Source organism: Macrobrachium rosenbergii, chromosome 17 (assembly GCF_040412425.1).
Source record: "Macrobrachium rosenbergii isolate ZJJX-2024 chromosome 17, ASM4041242v1, whole genome shotgun sequence".
Classification (NCBI taxonomy): Eukaryota; Metazoa; Arthropoda; class Malacostraca; order Decapoda; family Palaemonidae; genus Macrobrachium; species Macrobrachium rosenbergii.
The window spans coordinates 20,998,265-21,013,293 of NC_089757.1; the positions used below are offsets into that span (position 1 = coordinate 20,998,265).

General features: G+C 34.7%; 1 protein-coding gene across 2 annotated transcripts in view; it reads left to right on the forward strand.

The window, feature by feature from the left end:
* The window catches only part of LOC136847775 (putative carbonic anhydrase-like protein 2), a 482,132-nt gene that overhangs the window by 243,165 nt on the left and 223,938 nt on the right, over positions 1 to 15,029 (forward strand). The window lies entirely within an intron of this gene.

Genomic DNA, 15,029 nt, shown 5'->3' on the forward strand with positions numbered 1-15,029 from the left:
ATATATATATATTATATATATAATATATATATATATATATATATATATATATATATATATATATATATACATACATATATATATATATATTATATATATATGTATATATATATACATATATACATATATATATATATACACATATATATATATACATACATATATTACTAAATAGGACCTCTATTTCCAAACTGGGTGGTATCTAATGATGGTATTTAGTCGGATACTTGATAATGTGGACTGTTTGTCCAAGAAAGCTTATAACTTTTTCTGAATAAATACCCATTAGATACCATCCAGTTTGAATGAGGCCTTAGTAATTCTACTAACGCACAGAACAATTGTGTATGTGATAAAGTTAATATATATATATCTATATATATATATATAATAATATATATATATATAAATAATATATGTATGTATGTATATAATTTTTCTTATATATTTATATATATATATGTATATACATATATATATGTGTATGTATATATATATATATATATATATATATATACATACATATATATACATATAATATATATATATGTATATATATATATATGTGCAGTTGTTATTATAATACAAGCATGCAGGTGTTTCAAATTTTCTAAACTACTTAATATCGTGTTTAATTATTTTGAAGGTTTCTGTGGCTGTGGTTACTTTAACCCGTCTCGAAAACAGAAATATTTGAATCTGCTTAAGTTCATGGTATCATATTAACAAGTAGACTACTAAAATTTACCTGGAAATTAGTCGTATGTTAATTTAGAGAACTCGAACCTGTTTCAAATAATCCTTGTTTGGTTTTGTTGCAATGCTTCGCTGCAGTTCAACTCCAGTAGGGAAATGGAGTTGGAAGTAACTTTTTGCTAAGTGTCAGGGTCTGATGCTCTGACGTAGTTTGTTCCTCGTGGGACGAATCGGTAGAGTTCTCGGCTAGCACTCTGCTAGGCCCGAGTTCGAGTCTCCGGCCGGCCAACGAAGAATTAGAGGAATTTGTTTCTGGTGATAGAAATTCATTTTTCGGTATAAAGTGGTTCGGATTCCACAGTAAGCTGTAGGTCCCGTTGCTAGGTAACCAGTTGGTTTTTAGCCACGTAAAATAAGTCTAATCTTTCGGGCCAGCCCTAGGAGAGCTGTCAATCAGCTCAGTGGTCTGGTTAAACTAAGGTATACTTTTTTCTTCTGACGTCGTTTGATGGTATTCTAAGGTTTTGTAAGGTAAGACATCTTTCTTTTTTCCAAATCGTCGTGTATCACCCGTCAAGCAACATGATCCCGCTATTTCTCTGGAGATCAGCTGTCTTAGATTACGTTGGAATTCTCTTTCTGTTTATACGTTTTCCCCACAATTATCCGTCTCGTCGGCCTACACGGAGAAAATTCCAAATTCATTGTTATTTTATTTTCATTGTGGTCGTTGGCGTTACCGATTAAGAAATTAGTAATTTTGGGCATATAATGATTTGAACTGAACCTATAGCAGTTTCTGATAGTCATAACGAAATTGGAGGTGATAAAGAATGCGTAATAAGAAATATATACAGAAACGCTTCATTAAGTCTGACGTAAGAAAAGAAAAATTTAAACATGTAATTGTATGAATAAGTAGATTTACACACGTATATATGTTAGATTATATATATATATATATATATATATAGTATATATATATATATATATATATATATATATATATATATATTATATATGTGTGTGTGTGTGTGTGTGTGTATATTATATGTGTATATAAATATATAATCATGAAGCTAGTAAATGTTGTTTATTCACATCCTTCAGAATTTGATATTAAACAGCATTTTAGCTTCATGATTGTAAATAAATCACAGTGTGATAAATATATATATATATATATATATATATATATATATATATATATATATAATATATATGTATATATATATATTATGTGATACAGAGAAGCAGATGTCCATAGTGGTCACCAGGTTGTCATTGCCACACTGAAACTGAAATTGAAAACACACAGCGAAAAAGTTGACGGCTTATAAGTTTGATACAGCAGTGTTCATTGAAGATGAATGTTAAGAGGCTTTTTGCAACTGAATGTCGAAAAAGATTTTGTTCTGGAAACCACATCTAAGGAGGAGCTGATATTCAGTGAGGGCTGGTTTGACATTAAAATGTATTATCAATCCACTGTTAAAGAAATACTGGGATATCGGGTAACCAGAAGGAAACCTGAAATACTTGGATATCGGGTAACCAGAAGGAAATCTTGAATATCGGAAGAACAGACAAAAGGAAAGGGACACACAGATAAATTGAGGGAGGAGAGTTAGAACAAAAAATAGAATGTGATAATACTCAAGTCAAGATAGTGTACTTAAACGGATATCAAGAATAGATGAGAGAGAATATTCGGACAAACAGGCTGATGATGTTGATATAATCATTGTTCTGTTAGTGGCATTTGTGTTAGGGTAGCCCACAGAATTATTTATCGAATATTCATGGGTGGAAGAAAAAAAAAAAAAAGAAAATGCCTGTCAACAGGACCGGTGGGTCAATAATAACGCCAGAAAGAAGGGTAACACTTGGTGGAAGAGTTTTGTGAGGTCATGAATAAGATATGAGAGGCATAATTCTCGATTGATATACCAGAAGCTAACGAAGGTCTGGTCTGAATGAATTCACAGTTTCCGGAGTGGAATCGGTAATAAAGGAACTTAGATGGAAAACACCAGGTTATGGAGGCATCACTTCAGAGATGATTTTAGCTGAAACCGAAACGGCACCACTTATTTTAACTAGACTATTTTGCATAATATAGAATGAACTGAAATGACATCTTTTATTTAAATTAGAATAGTTTTGTAAAATATAGATTGAAAAAACAAAGCCTGATGCTTGAGAATTGGAAGCCATAGCTAAAGTACAGAGAAAGGTGGCCTGACTGAGTGTGGTAGCAATAGAGGTATTACAGTTTTGTCGGTTGTAATGAAAATATTAAGTATGCTATTCTCAGAAGGCTGGGGAAAGAATTTGATTAAAAGCTTAGAGGTGAACAAGCTGGTTTTAGAAAGGCAGGACTTGCACAGATCTGATATTTATACAAAGACATGTTGTCCAGTTAATTATGGAATTTAAAAATCCCCGTGTGACGGTTTTTGCCGATTACGTGAAGGCATTAGATAGCGTCCACAGGCCAACAATATGGAAGTTCTTGCGTCACTTCGACATTTCCATTAAACTTGTAAAGCTAATAGAAGTTATCCGTGAATGAAGTAGATGTACTCGTAAAGTTAATGTTGACGGAGTCTTGTCGAGTGAGTTTCTTTAAATAGTGGGATGCTGTAAGGGGAAGACATTTCACCCCTGCTGTTTGCCGTTCGCGTTGATTTCGTAATGACAAAAGTAGTCGGAGTTTGAAGGTAATGTTTAGATTGGATTAACGATAGAAAGTTGCCAGACTTGAATATACAGGTAATGGTGTTTTAATTAACATCATAAATATTACAATATATACCTACATGTAATATGTATATATATATAAATAAATATATGTATATGTATGTATGTACACATCGTATATATATATATATATATATATATATATATATATATATATATATATATATATATATATATATATATATATATATATGCTGAAATCAGCATCATCTATATATTCTGAGTCTGGCGAGTTTCTATCGTTAATCCAATCTAAATATTTTCTTCCAACTACGACTACTTTTGTCATTATGAAACCAATGAGAACGGCAAACAGGAAAGGTGAAATGTCTTCCCCTTATACCATCCCACTATATAATGTAAATTCACTTGACAAGCTCCCATCAACATTAACGTTGCATCTACTTCATTCACGAATAAGTAGCTTTACATATTTATTGGAAATACCAGAGTGACGCAAGACTTCCCATATTATTGGTCTGTGGACGCTGTCTAATGCCTTCACGTAATCATTAAATTGGGAAAATATAGCTTTGGAATATTTACGGTTGAAGTTGACAGATATGAAAATTAGATGGTTTATTGGTGTCTGGTGGACTTTGTGCCGTCTTTCTCACAACACACCTGGAACTGGTGAGGCGTTTTCGTTCTTTAGTACGTGCGCAATGTTGTTATAGATTCAGTACATCATTTAATCAGCGTGATTTTAAGATATTCACTAAAGTCAGATTTCAGAATTGCGGAGTATACTTTCATCTGTTTGTGGAGCTAATTTCATTTTGAAATAGTTCCTAATTTATTCTCCTTTTGCGGCTTAATTTATTCTAGCTATTAATTATTTAACTCTTTATTTTAATTGTTACTCTGTTCTCCTTGTCACAGCCGTGTAAAGATAGATTACAATTGTAGTAGATGTATTTAAAAACTTTCTTTTTATGTATTGTAACGTCTGGTTTTTGTTAATTTGCCGGTTTTGATACGTCAGGCGGAACATATTTTATATGAAATTTTTTGGTATATTTCAGCCTTTTGATGTTGGGAAATGACGCATGAACAAATTCTGGAACATCATAAAAAAATCCTGAGGGTCCTTGATGTGGTCAAGCTCATCATTATCATAATTATCATTCCCAGTGTTTTGATTATTTTTGTCAGTTTTATGTCGGAATTTTTTCTGCTTGTTCTTTCATTTATATTCTGCGAAGGCTGACGGCACTGGAGATGGCGTGTTCAAATGTAGGCCATTCGGAGAAAATTAAGAAAACGAAAGAGTGGGTCCTAACTCCGAGGGAATTGTTTTAGATTTAACGAGCAACGTGCCGCCACGGGCTCTTGCTTCTAGAACATTCCGTAACACGGACGGAAGATTAAGGTCTGCCCTTTACCAGTGGGACAGCTATACGAATAAGGGGAAACAGGAGGTTGGAGGAAAACTTTTCCACTATCCAACGCCGCTAATAGTTCATAGAGAAGAAAATTTGAAATTTGTTATGTGTCCATTGATATTTGATTAAGACCAACATTGTTTTGTTAATTACAGCCATGCCAAGAAATTTAGTTTATCAATTTGGTAATTAAGAGATACAAATAAATACGGAAACGATTGTGTCGGAAATTGTATTCTCTTTTGATTCTTTGATCGAAAGAGACTTGTGTCGTTGACCATTGACGCTGTTACGTCACAAATGAATTTGTCACCCATTGAAAATATCTGTTATCTGTGTTTTGGAGCAGACAGTAAATATCCGTAGCTGATATCCCTGAAGCTGATCGTGATTGGTTGCTGATCCTGATTGGCACCTACCATTGGCTACAATGGTATCGGCTGCGGGGATTTACTGTTGTTTTTAGATTTATTTAAATATACGTTTTTTGTTGTCCTTAAGTGCAACATGTCACCGTCTGCTTTTGTGCCAAAATTTAATGATATCTTCTAAAATGAAAAGATTTTCAAGTGAAAAGGACAAGCAGATCTCTATTTCCTCACTGTTTCGACAAAACTTTATGCATTTTATCGTAGGCAGTGAATTGAAAGGTTAACTGTAGATGTTATATTTCATTTGATTTTTATCGTCCCTGTCTTGTAAACCAGTGATTTTTCTTTTCTGTAAAAGAAAACTGTTGTGCCGGCTTTGTCTGTCCGTCTGCACTTTATTCTGTCCGCTCTTTTTTCTGTCCGCGCTTTTTTCCTGCCCGCACTTTTTCTCTCCGCCCTCAGATCTTAAAAACTACTGAGGCTAGAGGGCTGCAAATTGATATGTTGATCATCCACCCTCCAATCATCAAACATACCAAGCTGCAGCCCTCTAGCCTCAGCAGTTTTTATATTATTTAAGATTAAAGTTAGCCATAATCGTGCTTTTGGCAACGATATAGGATAGGCCACCACTGGGCCATGGTTAAAGTTTCGTGGACCGCGGCTCATACAGCATTATGCCGAGACCACCAAAAGATAGATATGTTTTCGTTGGCCTTGATTATACGCTGTAGCGGCAGTACAGAAAACTCGATTGCGCCGAAGAAACTTCGGCGCATTTTTTACTTGTTTTTTTTTAAATATTGACTTAACCAGAGTTCCACAAGCTTTGTTGTGAATTCGGTTTTAAAATAGGATTCTCCCTGGCTAACTACCACGATGCTTCACTATATAGAAGCGTTTTATAATCTGAATGCTGTTTCTGTGTATTTGAGCAAGCGAAGTTCATTAACATAGCATAGTGTGAATTGTTTTTTAATTAGTTGCTAAACTGTTTTTGAATATTGCAATACCGGTGTCTGGTTTGAAGTTAGATAAAACAAACTTTATCTGACTGTAGATAAAACAAACTTTATCTGACTGTCTCTCTTCTCTTTGTCTTTCGGATTAAGTCGACTCCCAGTTATTATCAGTTATCAATAAACTTGGAAGGTTTTATTATTATTATTATTATTATTATTATTATTATTATTATTATTATTATTATTATTATTATTATTATTATTATTCAACAAACCACTGTACTGATATTCTTCACATTCATGAGGTTAATTTTGTCCCTATATGCTCATTTATTTCTTTGTAATTCTAATTACCTGATAACTGGGTTAAGATGCCATTTTAACAATTTTTATTTTTGGTCCTTGCGGGAATCATGTCTGGAACTGGAATAATCCGGGCCTCAGATTCGATACTGTGAAATGCGGATATTTTTCATTATTAATATTTTATGTGGTAAAGTTAATATTGTGGCGAATAAACTGATGGGCAAAACAGAAGTCAATGAAAGGGTCTGAGATATAGCCTAAGTGCAAAGTTAGTCGATAAGAGGAGGGGTCGTGAATGGGCAGTGTTGTAGTAGCTGACGTTTGCAGCAGATACAGGGTGTTGATTGGGGATAGAGAGGAGAAACAGTAAACCCCCATTGTAAGAGTTTGACGTGTTTGTCAGGAGAGGAAATTGAAAGTGAAGGTGAGCCAGACTAAGTTGTTGAAGGCAAATGGAAACCCGGAAGTTGGAGCAGCGAAAGTGTCGGATAATGGAAGAGTGGAACTAGGGTGATTTGTATAGGTATTTGAAAGGAAATGGAACGGGTGATTATAGGGACTATGTAAAGGACGAACAAGAGGCGAGTCACTGAATAGGTTAAGCAAGGAAAGAGATTTTGGGCAAAAAGATGAATGTTTGTGGAGGTCGAAGGTGAATTGCAGGAAAAGATTGGTTTGACAATTTTCTGTTGAAGTTCCTTTTTTGGAGGTGGAGAGTGGATATTGAATGCTAATGGAAGGAAAATGGTTGAAGTTTTCCAGATAAATATTTTGAGTAGTATGTGTGTGTGTGGTAAGGAGAATTATTAGTGTTAGGAGGAAGGTGTGGGGGAAGCCCTAGAAAGTACCGAATAAGTGATGTATTGAGAAGAAAGGAATTTGGCATCCAATTTGCGAGAGAATTAGTGAAAGGTATAAGGCAAGTAGCGCCGTGTGTGTAGGGCTTTCTACACAATGCCCATCGTTGGTTCAGGTGTTAAAGGATGAATGTGGCAGTGACCTTTTTTTCCGTCTCGGGAGCCACTCGTAAATTAAGGGACTGCCTGATTTGGGAAAAATATATGTCTTCTGTGATTATTATGTTTTAGGTGGTCATAAAGACATTGAACAGAAATTAGGTTATTTCTTTCTGATGCAAAGGTGTCACTGCATTGATATAAGGGATTGATGATAGAATTCGTCTTTTACTGGTCTTCTTTTAGTAACTTTTCCATAGGAAGTAGAATCTTCTTCTCAGCCCATTCCCTATGCGGGGCCGCTTCTCCCAATGAGCCTCCCCCCCCAAGGTTCCCATGTCCTGCGTCCTTCCCTCGTCCACTCAGCTGTCTCCTGCTGCCTGTAATGTTCCTGGGTCCCCCCTCCCCAGCGTCCCCACTACCTATTATTTTCCTTCTTCCCCCCTCCATCTCTATTCCTAGTCGGGGTTGCTGTGAAACGAATTTTTTTCAACATGTTATATATTAAGGGAATTGAATATATTCTAAAACTGATATTGGGAATTTTGGAGATTTGGTGGGGGGGGGGCACCCTTCCAGGTAACTCTGGGAATCCATGGCCAGGAGGCTTTAGGCCATGATAAATGAAAACTCGCACAATGATGTAGTTTCATTCCTTTCACTCGTTATTTTATTCCTATTTTTTGTTATAATCCTTCCTCTCGCAGTTCGATGGCTACTTCCTTTCTGTCACACGTCAAACAAGTTTATGCCTTACCACTGAAAGCCTGCAGCCTTAAATAATTCACATTACAATTGAGCTCTTAGTGACCGGTATTAAAACCCTAACTGATGTAGTGAATTACTTTATCTCAGACGCTGTTAAAGTTAATTTATCATGTCATAAAAGTTGTGAAAGTGCAACAAAAAAAGAGGAGAACTGTACACTTGTTGGAGGTCTGAGAACTTGGGCCATCTTTCCTCGAAAAATATTTGCCAAAATTCAGGAAGAAGTTTTAATGGCTATTGTGTTTGCCATTCGAATGAGAAATGCACTTGCTGCCTCTTTGTCAGAAATATTGTAGCCATTGTTATTATGACTGTAATAGTTATTGCTTTAACTTTATTTTATTGGTTGTGCATGAGATATCAGTTACAATTAATTGACTTTTATCTCTTTCATTGTCGGTTAATTATACCAAATTATACCAAATTACAATTCTTGGATTTAGTATGAAATCCGTTTCTCTTCAAGAATTATATGGGGAAGCCGTAGCAAAAATATTGTAGCCTTTATTATTATGACTGTAATAGTTATTTTATTGGTTGTGTATGAGATTTCAGTTACAATTTATTGACTTTTATCTCTGTCATTGTCGGTTAATTATACCAATTCTTGGATTTAGTATGACTTCCGCTTCTCTTTAAGAATTATATAGGGAACCAATAGCAAATCTTGTATTCTAAACAGTGGTCATTTGACAAATAAAGTTTCCTGTGCATCAGTTCGTTTGCATCAATTATAAATGCGGAATTTTTAACAAATCTAAACATTTTGTGATTTATTCATTAAATAGACATGAGAATAAATGTGCATATACAGGAAACATTATTCGTATGATTCTGTATATTCATGTGTTTATGAAAGTTTAGGAAAAATGTGAAAATGAAACGGATCAGAAAAAAAATATCAGTTATATAAAGAACAACATTTGAAATTTCTTTTATACCAGAATTGTCTGAAAAAGAGCGCAGGCCCCTCAAAATATAATTTTCATTTTGGAATCGTCATTCCATAAAGTTTTTTTCAAAATGTTAACAAACCGAAGGAATCCAGTGGCTGCGAGGTCAGAAGACAGGACTAAGTGGGAAAGAATAAGGTAAACAAATAGAATACGAGAGAAAAGTAAACATGGGGACAACTCCAGAAGTCTGGGAAACAATATACGACTTGACGTCCAGATATGTCCTCTATCCCCATGAGAAACGCTCTCTCTCTCTCTCTCTCTCTCTCTCTCTCTCTCTCTCTCTCTTCTCTTAGATGTTCAGCTTTAGCCCTTTTTTTTTCCTCCTAATTTTTATAGATGCTGTCTCTATCTGTCAGCATCTGTCTTGTCTCTTTCCTACTCCCTCTGTCGATTTGCGTCACCTTTATTACGTTTTCCCCCTCTTTTATTCTCTGTCTCTCTCCTCCTGCACCGTTTTTACAACTCTCCCCCCATCTCTCTCTCTCTCTCTCTCTCTCTCTCTCTCTCTCTCTGTGTCTTTACATGTGCTATAAAAGGACACAGGGTGGTTACGAAATAATTACACTTTCATCATCTCTCTCTCTCTCTCTAAATCCTCTTCTCTCTCTCTCTCTCTCCTCTCTCTCTCTCTCTCTTAATTTGCTATAAATGGACACCAGGTGGTTATGAAATAATAAGTACACTTTCATCCTCTCTCTCTCTTTTCATGTGCTATAAAGGGACAACGGGTGGTTGAAATAATAAATACACCTTCTCTCTCTCTCTCTCTCTCTCTCTCTCTCTCTCTCTCTCTCTCTCTCTCTCTCTCTCTCTCTCTTTTCACGTGCTATGAAAGGACAACGGGTGGTTACGAAATAATAAATACACCTTCATTCCGCCCCATTTTTCCAATATTTGACCAGTGTAATTACACGACGAGTCTTTAGCTTGTTCGTTCGTTCCTTTACCAGGCGGAAAAGAAGAGAGAGAGAGAGAGAGAGAGAGAGAGAGAGAGAGAAAGGATGCATCCGGTTCGAAAGATTTCCAATACATTTGTATTGGCCGAATCGCCCGAAGAGATAAAAATGGAATTGTTCTTCTGAAGAACGCGAACGGACAAAAACATTTTAAAAAATGTAAAAATAAAATAAAAAGAAAATAAGCGATGAAAAACAAATACAGAAAATCAGTGGAGTAATGCCTTCTTGAAATACAGTCGTAAGAGCCGCCTCTGTGAAATTGTCGCGAAGGTCGAAGTTGTCGTGATGTAGCGCCAGAGAAACGACTCTAACGGTCAACCGGGTTAGCGTCTCTTTTGGTTAAGGCAGACGCAAATGGGAGTTTTGAAAAGCAGATACGCCCTGGGCAGGGCAAGGGGGTAAATAGGTGGCTATTGTGTTTTCTTTTAAATATTCACATATCGTTTTATGGATTTTGTTTGCTTCATCGATTTATTGTCCTAATTATATTAATTACTTTGTATTTACTGTTTTTACTTTTGCATTTTGTTTCATTTTGTCTTTTGCATTTTGTAGTCGCCATTTTTTTCTTTTCCATTTTGTTTCATTTTGTCTTTTGCATTTTGTAGTCACCATTTTTTTCCATACCATTTTGTTTCATTTTGTCTTTTGAATTTTGTAATCATCATTTTTTCTTTTCCATTTTGTTTCATTTTGTCTTTTGCATTTTGTAATTACCATTTTTTCTTTTCCATTTTGTTTGATTTTTTCTTTTCCATTTTGTAATCATCATTTTTCTTTTCCATTTTGTTGTATTTCGTCTTTGCGTTTTGTATTTACCATTTTTCCAATTGCATCTTCTTTCATTTTTCTATATTTTATTAAAGGATCGAAAAAATGGGAAAAAACATCCAGTTTAATTGAACACGAGAGGGTCAGGAAAAACAAGAAAGAAATCAATATGATTTTTATTATAGAAATTTTCTTCAGAAACCTCTACCGTAAACCAGGGATTCTTGAAATTGCCTGTTCTGAAAAATTGAAAAAAAGGGGAAAGGAAAAAAAAAAGTAACCTTTTTCTGACAAGTTAAAAGACAAAGGACGACAGCAATTTCTAAAAAAAAAAATAGATAAAGGAAAATTAGAATGAAATCGAATGAAAAAACTGACCTGATTTTTTTGGTGGAGAAGCGAAAATGCGAAGGAGGGGGAAATTAGGTTGCATTAGCAGCAGACGTGATAGTCCATTAGTATGAACTTTGAAAATTTGTCAAGCGAAATGATGTTTTTGTAGGAACAGTTATAGGAAAGTGCAATTTGTAGGAACGGTGATACTGTATATCTATTAGTTGCGAAGGTGTATATGTAGGAGCGGTCATAATGTTTTGGGAAAAAAATGGAGGGTATTTGCTTTGAATGAATTTATTCATAATGTACATTTTTTAAGAGGCAAAAAATAGGAGGAAATTAGATATTTGTACAAAATGTATGTATATAATATATATGTTTATATATATATATATATATATATATATATATATATATATATATATATATAAATTTTATATATATAATATATATATATATATATATATATATATATATATATATATATATATATATATATATATATATATATATATATATATATATATATATATATATATATATATATATATATATATATATATATATATATATATATATATATATATATATATATATATATATATATATATATATAATGTGTGCACACCAGATGCTACTGCTTTAAAAGATAATATACATCCTCATGAATATTTGCTCCATACTCATATATTTTCTACTATTTCTTTGTTCCTTGTTATTTTTCGCTTCGTGGAATGATCGAAATACAATTTAACATTTTTCCCCATTTTCTGCATCCCAGTTAAAATAGACACTATTAAAGACAAATGGCACATTAATTCAAGACATTAACAAAATTATCAACTCAGATGAAAGAACTGAGGGCAAGAACGAAGGAAAATCAAAGGTGAATGAAAGAAATGAAATAAAATATATACGATACTTCCAAGTGAAACTCTCCATTGGCCAAGTTCAATAAAACACGGAAAAAGAATGAAAGATACCTAAAAATAAACGAAAGAAAAATACGAAAAAGTAAGAATAAAAGGAAGGGTAAAAAAAGGAATAACAAAAAAAAGGGTATATAAAACCGCTTTTTATGCAGTTAAGAAAATACTCAAAGCAAATGGTCTCTTGAATGCTCATGAGGCGAAGAAGGATGGCAACATGAAAATTAACGATGATGGGGCGAGGGGAACCGACCCGAAAATGGGAAACGCACGCGAAGATGACGATGATTGTGACGGAGTTGATGGTGGTGATGATGGTAGATGATAGTATTAATGGTGGTGGTGGTGGTATCGGTAGTAGTGGTAGTAGTAGTGATCACGACAAGGTGTAAGGGAAGTTTTAAGTTTGGTCGGGGAAGTTTTTTTTTTTTTTTGTTGAAAGGGATAAAGAGGACGAGAAGAAGATGGAACGAGAGGTGTGATGAAATAATCCGCTTATTGCGAGAGAGAGAGAGAGAGAGAGAGAGAGAGAGAGAGAGAGAGAGAGAGAGATTCTGTTTGGGTAAAGGTAAGTTTGGTGAACTTAGTTCTAAGTTATAATGAAACAGGATTCACGGAAGTAAGAAATATATTTGTTGTATTTTTATATATTTATTTTATTATTTTTATCCATTTACTTCATAATTTTCTCTTCTATATATTGTATTTATTTTATTTAACGCTTGGCTTTCCTGTTTATATTTTCATAGCTACAGGTTTTATTTGACTTTATTGATCATTTCTGTCTTACTTAGTTTTTTTCCTGTTTTTTTTTTTTTACCATATATGGATTTTATTCTGTTCTTAATTGCTAATGGTAACAGTATACGTTTTACTTATTCCATAAGAAATCAGGCTTGTTTATGATAATAATAAGAAAAATTACAACAACAGCTACAACAATAACAACAGCAATAATAAAAATAATAGTAATTACAGTTATTGCATTTTGATTTATATTTTTTTTTTCTTTCTCATTTCTTCTAGCTGTTGCACTAACCTTGTCAAGTATATGAACTGAGCTTCTGTGCTCGATCCGCTGTAGCAGGACCCCCAAACGTCACAGCAGCAAATGCAATTGATAACTTGTTATCGGGGAAGTGAATCCTCCATTTTTTTTCATCAGTTCTCTCCCTCTCTCGGATTATCAAGTTACATCTCTCTATTTGCGCAGGCGCAATGCAAGTGTTTGCTCAAGGTAAAGAATACTTTTATATCATACGAGCTTCATTGACTCCTGTGAAATGATAATTGGAATTCTTCAGGTTATCATAGATGGAATAAAGACAAGATGTCTTTTTAGGTATAAGAGCCACTCCATACTAGAGTGGATAAGCTCTACTCATTGCTAGAGAAGCAGTTGGGGAGTACTTGCAACAAATAAAGAATTTAGCGGAGACGTGGTCGTATTATATTAAAGTATGTCGCCTCAGCACCAAAATGAGAACTTTCCCAAACATTAAAAAATTCACTAATTGTAAAGATGGATAAGTTCTGTGCTGTGCTGGATCAACTGCGGGGGTGAGAAAAAAGAATACCTGACCACTGAGCTGATTAACAGCTCTCCTAGAGGGGCTGGCCCGAAGGATTAGATTTATTTTACGTGGCTAAGAACCAATTGGTTACCTAGCAAAGGGACCTACAGCTTATTGTGGAATCCGAACCACATTATAGCGAGAAAAGAATTTCTGTCACCAGAATTAAATAGAAGCATGCACCATCGGACATCAAACTTGCTTAGTTTCGTTGCACGAGAATAAATACAATCTCTACACCTATCCAGTAGCGCATTACCCGTAACATTAATTGAATCCTTCCAAGATTCAAAAAATTGAATCACAGGCAGAGGTGAAGACGTAGCCCTCCAAATTCTCTAGTTATGAACAAGAATGTAGGAGATATTAAAGATATATGATGATACAGGTCTTGGCAGCATTGCATTACCACGAGCTTCCTCCGGCTCAGGCTGAGATAATTTGAGATGACTTTATTGATCGATGGTAATCATCGTCTGATGAGGAAGTGGTACACAGGTGGAAGTGAGACAGCGGACATTGATGAAAAGGATACGCGATACAACAAATCGTTTTGAAATATCGTTGGAAATAAGAAAATGTATAGGCCAAGATGAATTGATCACAGAGTGAAATAGAGGAATTGAATGTTCATGAAAAAAAAAAGCGTTCGCACAAATACTAACACCAGGAAATCGGGAAACTTGTATACAGGACGGTTGCCATCACGTGTTACACTGTAGGCATTACAAATGGGGATTTGCAGCGTACCTTTGGCCCCTAGCTGCACCAAATTTTTATCCTTTTACATAACCTCCATTCCCGCTTCCTTTCTTCAGTCTTGCCGTTCAACCTCTCTAACTATTATTTCTGAGAGCAACTGTGGAATTTTGTCCCAGTTCCACCTTTAGATCCCTGAACTTGATCTCCTTTATTTTCTGTATCTCTTGATCTTGCTGTCCAGCCACTCCAACCCCCCTCTTTCCACTGTCTTAAGCACTTGAATGGCTGGAAGTGCCCCAGTATTTGGTGTGACAGCAAAAATCTCATAAAATCAAATCAAATCTGGCATATAGGCCTTCCTTCTGTGTAGAGGCTTGAACCCTCTTTGGATATTGCAAATGGAATGTAAAGGTTGAAAGCTGTGACGTAAGTAGGACTGCCCTAAAAAAAAAAAAAGAGACACTCAACTAACATTGTTTTCTTTTATCTGGTAGATAGACAATTATGCTACCATCAGACATCACAGTCTTGGCTTGCAAAAATTCCTTTCCAAACATCAAAACATAGCAGAACGAGCCTCTGAGGGGGCTTA